Raw genomic sequence first — 6884 nt, forward strand, 5'->3', positions numbered from 1 at the left:
CTTCAATCACCCTCTTAAATTTGTTTTTAAATTTTATTTTTCTTTTGCAAATAAGAAAATTGAGACAAGGCAAGATTAGATATCTTACTCAGGTTCACAAAGCTAAACAGTTTTGGTGCCAGGACTCAAAGCAAAGGGCTCCAAATTGAAGAGACTTTGAAATGTGCTGATCCAGTTAGGTACTCTGCCCATTGGAAGAGAATCATAGCTTCCTTGTAGAAGTCCTTGGCAAAGCTCATTTTCTCTCATTTACTCCTGAATCCTCTCTTTGTGTTAAAGTGTTTTAGGTCTAGATACCCTTGGTCTCTTGTTTGAAGGCATCTCTTTATTAGAGTTGTTAGTTTTGTTTTTCACACACCAAACTCAGTTGTAGAAGCCAGCACAGGGGCAATGCAGCAGGGAGAATTGTGTGTCCTGATGTCTTGACTGAGTGACTCATTATTTCTCCTGGTTCCCTTGCCAGGGTCAGTCATTGTTCCTCCAAGGATGGTGGTACCAATAATAGAGATAGAAAGGTTGGGAGAAAGGAGAAGTCAGTTGGTCTGGAAAAGGGGGCTCATGGGGATGTCCTTACAAGATAAATTCTGATTTAGTCATGTTGCATTTGAAGAAATGGTGATACACACAGTTGGAAGTCTCCAGCATACAGTTAGAAAAGTAAATCTATAACTTGGAAGACCTGGCAATAAAGATGTGAGCATAGAGGCTGAAGTCATAAAAGAAGATGAGTTTGCAGAAAATGAAGGAGGCTCAAGTTTGGAATCTTAGGAAATGTCCATTTTTGATGTCAGGATGAGAAAGAGAGGTCATCAAAGGAAATCAAGAAGGAAGAGTCAGAGAAGTGGAAGAGTATAGATAGCACTAGGACTTGGACCCCAAGGATGGGGAGTTGTTCCAAGAAATAGTAGTGAACCAATAGGGCCAAACACTGAAGGGGTTGAGAAGAACAAGAACCACAGTTAAAGGGTGCTTAATATGTCTCAACATTCGAGGCCATAGACTACAATGCTGACATAGAAACTAAGAAGAGGAAGGATATGAAAAATGTGAAGTGATGTGTAAGTCATTGATACGGTGTGGCTGTGTCCTCACCTAAACCGCACCTTGAATAGCAACTCCTGCAATTCCCATGTGTCATGGGAGGAACCTGGCGGAGGTTATTGGATTATGGGAGCAGGTCTTTCCTGTGCTGTTCTTGTGATAGTGAATGAGTCTCACAAGATCCAGTGGTTTTAAAAATGGGAGTTTCCCTGCACAAGCTTCCTCTCTTTGCCTGCTGCCATCCTTGTAAGATGTGACTTGCTTCTCCTTGCCTTCTACTATGATTGTGAGGCCTCCCCAGCCACGTGGAACTATAAGTCCATTAAACGTTTGTGTTTTTTTTAATTGCCCAGTCTCCAGTATGTCTTTATCAGCAGTGTGAAAATGGACTAATACAGTCATGCAATTTAGTAAATTAATATTTTGTGTTTATAAAGGGCTATTCTAAAATCACCTCAACATGAGATTTACCACTCCCCAAACCTCCTCAACAGACTGTTTTTATGTGTAATAAGCACATAAGTGAGTGAAGTGATTAACCTCAACCTAAATTTTTCCTTCCTTCCTTCCTCTCTTTTTTCTTTCTTTCTTTCCTTTCTTTCTTTTTCTTTTCTGTTGTTATAGTTTTAAAGAATAGTCAACAATCCCTTAGGGAACAAGCACTCTAGGTAGTCACTAGAGAATTCTCACACCTGTATTAGCCATTTATAAAAGAATTAGACTATAGCAAATTCACTAAACATTGTAACTTTATAGAGGACAATATTTGATGATTAAAAAGACACTCCAGGATCTTGCAGTACGTCTGGGTCATTACACTGAATTTAATTATGAAGAAAGCAGGGAAAATAAATACCAAACAAGGAGTCCTGAAATCTGGGCTTTGGTCCCAGCTTTCATCAATTTAGTTCACAGTTCACCTTAGGGGGCCTCATCTTAGAGTGAGGAGTTGACTCTATTGGTGATTCCCAAATCAGTGCAGATCTTGATGAGGTTTTCATCTCCTTTGTAGGAAAGGGAGAGAGAGAGAGAGGCAGACAAGGAAAGAAAGAGATTATGTAGTGAGTGATTTATAAAGTCGAATTTATTTTTAATTCTAAAACTTGTCATTTTTACTTTATTATGTTAAAATGTCCTTTCTTTTATACAATGGTAATAGCTATTAATTTGCAGTTAGATTACCAATGTGCTTAATAGCAACATAAAAATATGGCAACCCCATGATATGGCTGAAAATCGTCTATAAATTTTTATTGGTCTATGGACCCATTGAACTAGACTCTACATCCTCAATTCTAGATTGTATGATAAGGTACAAATGTGTTAGTTTAAGATGTCTGACTTCTGCTTGAACCTCAGATGAGAGCAACAGAGCCACCCAGCAACACTGTGACCCTTCTGAACTCTTAGAGTCCAGAAGATTCTGCCACGCATGTTGGAGGCAACAGCAACATTCTGACAAGGAATTGCAAAGCAGAGCTCACACCCTAGGACACGGGAGTTCTGAATGCTAACAAACTGTGTGTCCTTATAGTGCAGAAAGAACAAGGATTTGTGTTAGATTCCTCTAATTATTTTAAAGGAAATTTCACCAGCTTAAAGATGCTGGAAATGAGACCTTCTCAGAACAGGCTGTAGGGATTGAACCCAGGAGTTAGCCATAGAACCACTACCCTAGAACCAGCATAAAAGTCATTTGTCTATATTTTTTCCTACTGAAATGTGGGTCTTGCCCTGGCACCTGAAATAAATGACACAAAACTGTCTTCATTTCCTTTCCCACTGTGTGGCCACCTATTTCAGCAGGAACTATTAAAACTGCAGTGAATCAGAGCAAATTGTTGCTGGCAGCAGCTTCAATAAATCTGTGCCACTGAATTACGGGAAGAATTAAAATGCAGAAATTAGAAGTCAAAAGCATTGAGTTTAGTGTGAGACTTACCTGATTAAGTATAGTTTCCTAAGCCACTAGATCTCAATTTCATAAAACCCAAGGGAAAACCTGAGTGGGGTGGAAGCTGACAATTCCACCTTCCAGAGGAAGTCATAAATTTCAACATGCCATAGCAACAGAACACATTTCTCATTAAAGATGCAAACATAATACAGCTCAGAACAAGCTCCCTAGGAAACAAACACGGGAAAGCAGTGTTGGTGTTCACCATTAACTTGCAACACATGAGATCTGCCCAGAATGTTTTGCTTATTGGGGCAGGAAATCATTTGCTGAAATCAGAAGCATTGTGTCTTTTTTTGTGAGTAAAGACCTCATAAAAAGTAGAATGAGAATAGAACTTTAAGAGAGGCAAGAATACAAAGAAACCTGAAGGGCAGGCATTGGAAACCAACGCAAAGGAGGACAGGGACAGATCTGCAAGAAATATCAAGGTGTGTTGTGCTGAGCACTTTTATAAGACATTCTGCTAAACATTCTAATCACCCAATCATTTAATCTTTAAAATACACCCAAAAGTAGGTATTTTCATAAAATGAAAACAGGCTTTCAGAGTTTCAATTATTTGCTCAGAATCATAAAAATGGTAAAGTTTTGCCCAGGACTCAAACCCTTGTGTTTCTAATGTCAAAGCTGTTGCTAAGCACAATGATTACAATATAAATTTACTGTTAAACAGAGGCTGAACTGCACACAAATGCAAATGAACTACTATCATGCTTGTGGCTTAATCTACTGCTTTCACAGCCCTTTCCAACTGGAGACTCCTGAAGATGAATCAGCTCAATGGATGACACCTTGCAAGATGATCTGCCTCCTGGGCTTCTGCAGGTGTGCCCAGCTTGCCTCTATCTCTGCTGTGCCTCAGAGGCTGCCCCAAACCCCCTGGGACAAAGCCCCTTCTTTGAGTCATTTAGTTTACAGAGCCTTTCACCAGAGTGGCATATTAACTTTAACCTTTTAATGTAATCCTCCAATCTTAAGATATAAAAAAGAAAATGAATGAGAAGGTGAAAAAGAAGAAGGAGTAGAGGCAGGAAAAAAAGACAAAGAAGAAGAAAGGAGGAGGAAGAAGAGGTAGAGGAGGAGGAGGAGGAGGAGGTGGTGGAGGTGGTGGCAGCAAGGACATTTGCATGTGTTCTGCTTCAGGAAGGTATCAGTAACTGGATCCTTGCCTATGTTAAGCAGTTGTGGTGTCTGTGGCTTTTATAAGAAAGCACTTATCATCAGAAAAAGAAAGATATTTTTTATGTACCTGTCCCCTCTCTATTGAAGAAAGGAATCTGAATCAAGGAGTTTTGGTATGGCTTCCAAGTTTTAAGGTATATAACAATTTAGTCGCTTATTATAAAGAGCTTGGAAACTAATGATAATTTTTTCTTTTTATTTTCTTTTTTTCTCAGACAGAGTCTTGCTCTGTCACCAGGCTGGAGCACAGTGGTGCAGTCTCAGCTCACTGCAACCTCTGCCTCCCGTGTTCAAGTGATTCTTCCACCTCAGCCTCCCGAGTAGGTGGGACTACAGGTGCATGCCACCACACCTGGCTACATTTTTTTCTTAACATAAAAAAATGACTTTCATAAAATGTGTATACCATCCTTCCTACTGGCACCAAATCAAAAGCAGGTGTAGTCTCAGGAGTTATTTCTTCCTGTTCACGGGCTTCCCTGGTGACAATACCTTCTTGCCTTATCACCAGTAAAAGAGCTTCACGATTTAAACACCTGAACAAAAAGCAGAGAAAAGTGGGATATTTTTCTTTTTGCTAATGAAAAAAAAAAATCTTCAGTCAGTTTATAGATAGTACTTGGGTATATGGTGAGATATTTTAAAAGACGGTAGCTAGCAGTCAGCTCCCTCAACTCTACAGTTCTTTTCATCATTCTCTTTTATACTTTCCTTAGGCAGAACCTGAGTCAATGCAAACTGAAGCCATGAGTGCAATTAACTGAGGAAATGCATTTTCAGCAAATGAATGATTCCTATAGTTAGGAGGTAAGGCTGAAATAGATATTGGAGAAGGATTCAGTGTTGTGTAGATTTTAATATATTGCTATTAACATGGGTGAAGGCTATCTTTATCAAGTGTGACCTCTTAGCTTCTGTGTCTCCAAGCATGGGAAGTCCTAGCTAGTTAAAGCTTAAGCCTGCCTCCCCTATGGATAGATGAACAAAGATTTATGAGGCTTTTAACCAGAGTGAAGGGGCCAGGGTCTTTGGACAGCAAATAGAGTGAAGCTAACTGGCCCTCCTAGAATTGAATCCATATCCTTGGCCTCATTGAGACCACTTGGGCAACTGGCCACCATGAATAATAAAGCATAGCAAATGAGATACTGAATTATATGAGTGTGGGCATTTTCATTAGCATTTTAAGACTATAGCAATATTACTGTTAAAACAGAAATAAGAGGCCATCTTATGTGAGGAAGTCCTCAAGACCAACACTTTGAGAACCTGCCAGAGCAGAAAATAAATACATGAATTTTATTTCAATAATCAGGCTTCAGATTTTTTCAGGCCTTTAAAATGATATATGTAAAGGTATAAAAGGGCTACAACAATAAAAATGAAACATTTCTGATTTGGCCCCCACTACAGGCTTTCCACCTGCTGTTGATATGGGCTGCACAGTGCCCCAACATTCAAATGCAGCAGGCTTTGAGGTCTGACTTTGAACCATCCCAAAGGTACTTCTCGACGGTCACCTAATTGAAGTCATAATAATGGCTAATAGCTTTCTCCAGGGGTTTAGAAACCTGGGAGCCTTTGTGTTTTTCTTTCAAAATGTAGTAACTACATTATCCTCTAAGACCTAAGGCCCAAGTCCTCTGGCTCTCTACTAAGAGTAACTGGTTTTGAGAGAGACTCAGTTTAAAATATATTTAAAATATAGGCTGTGTGGGAGCAAACCCAATGTGTATGGGATATGGGGGCATGGAGGTGGTGTATGAACCTGATTTTTCTACTTTTCTATTCAATATTAGCAAGGCAGTATAGTGGAGAAAGTACTGAAAAATATTGAACTTGGAGTCAAACCATCTCCTCGTACTTGGAGAAAGTACTGAAAAGTATTGAGACTGTTTTACTCCAAGTAAGAGGAGATTGTTTGACTCCTTTTACTAGATGTATGATTTAGACAAGTAACTTACTATTAGTTTATTCTCTGCCAGTCTTAATGGGTGAACTGCTAGCAAAACAGGTAAAAAAGCAGTGTCTGAACGACTATTTATCTATACCTATATGACTACAGGATCGTTTTTGGTGAATTTCTGGGAAATCTTACAGAATGGAAGAAGTGCCAGTAGATTTCTAATAGAGGTAAATGTTCACCTTCCCCAGTTCACAGGCTGAAATAACGGTCTGAGACTCTGTAAGCTGAGCTCCAAAACAATCTTAGATTTTGATAATTAAACAGCTTACTTTTGAGCACTCTAAAGGAACACAAAGACCATTAGGAATCCAAGTGGACACACTAATGGTGTTACAGAACTCGATTCTTACTTCTTTTTTGTGGTAGGGTTGTTTGACTGATAAAGGAGGTGGTGTCCCAGGTTACATACCTTTATTTCAGTAAAGTATGTGAAAAAGGGATTTGTAGTAGCCCAGTGAACAAGAAGAAATTTGGGCTGCAAAACAATATATTTATGTAGGTTATGTTTTAATTATAACTTTTGTTTTAGGTTCAAGGGTACATGTGCAGGTTTGTTACATGAGTAAACTGCATGTCATGGGGGTTTTTGTACAGATGATTTCATCACCCATGTAATAAGCATAGTACTCGAGGAATTTTTTTTTCTGACTTAGGTAAGTTCTTGACCATTAAGTAAGCATAATGAAAAGTATGAAAGTTTATCCAAGAGGGCCTCTATTACTATTCTAAAGATAT

At 39.0% G+C, this 6884-nt stretch overlaps 1 long non-coding RNA gene across 1 annotated transcript in view; it reads left to right on the forward strand.

The window, feature by feature from the left end:
- Positions 1-5697, forward strand: part of LOC144577362 (uncharacterized) — a 42177-nt gene extending 36480 nt beyond the window's left edge. The window contains exons 4-6 of the long non-coding RNA XR_013521059.1: positions 3743-3826; positions 4900-4990; positions 5597-5697. This is a non-coding gene — a long non-coding RNA (uncharacterized LOC144577362). The remainder of the gene's footprint in view (positions 1-3742; positions 3827-4899; positions 4991-5596) is intronic.
- The last annotated feature ends 1187 nt before the right edge of the window (positions 5698-6884 follow it).

The sequence above is a fragment of the Callithrix jacchus genome, chromosome 8 (genome assembly GCF_049354715.1).
Source record: "Callithrix jacchus isolate 240 chromosome 8, calJac240_pri, whole genome shotgun sequence".
Lineage (NCBI taxonomy): Eukaryota > Metazoa > Chordata > Mammalia > Primates > Cebidae > Callithrix > Callithrix jacchus.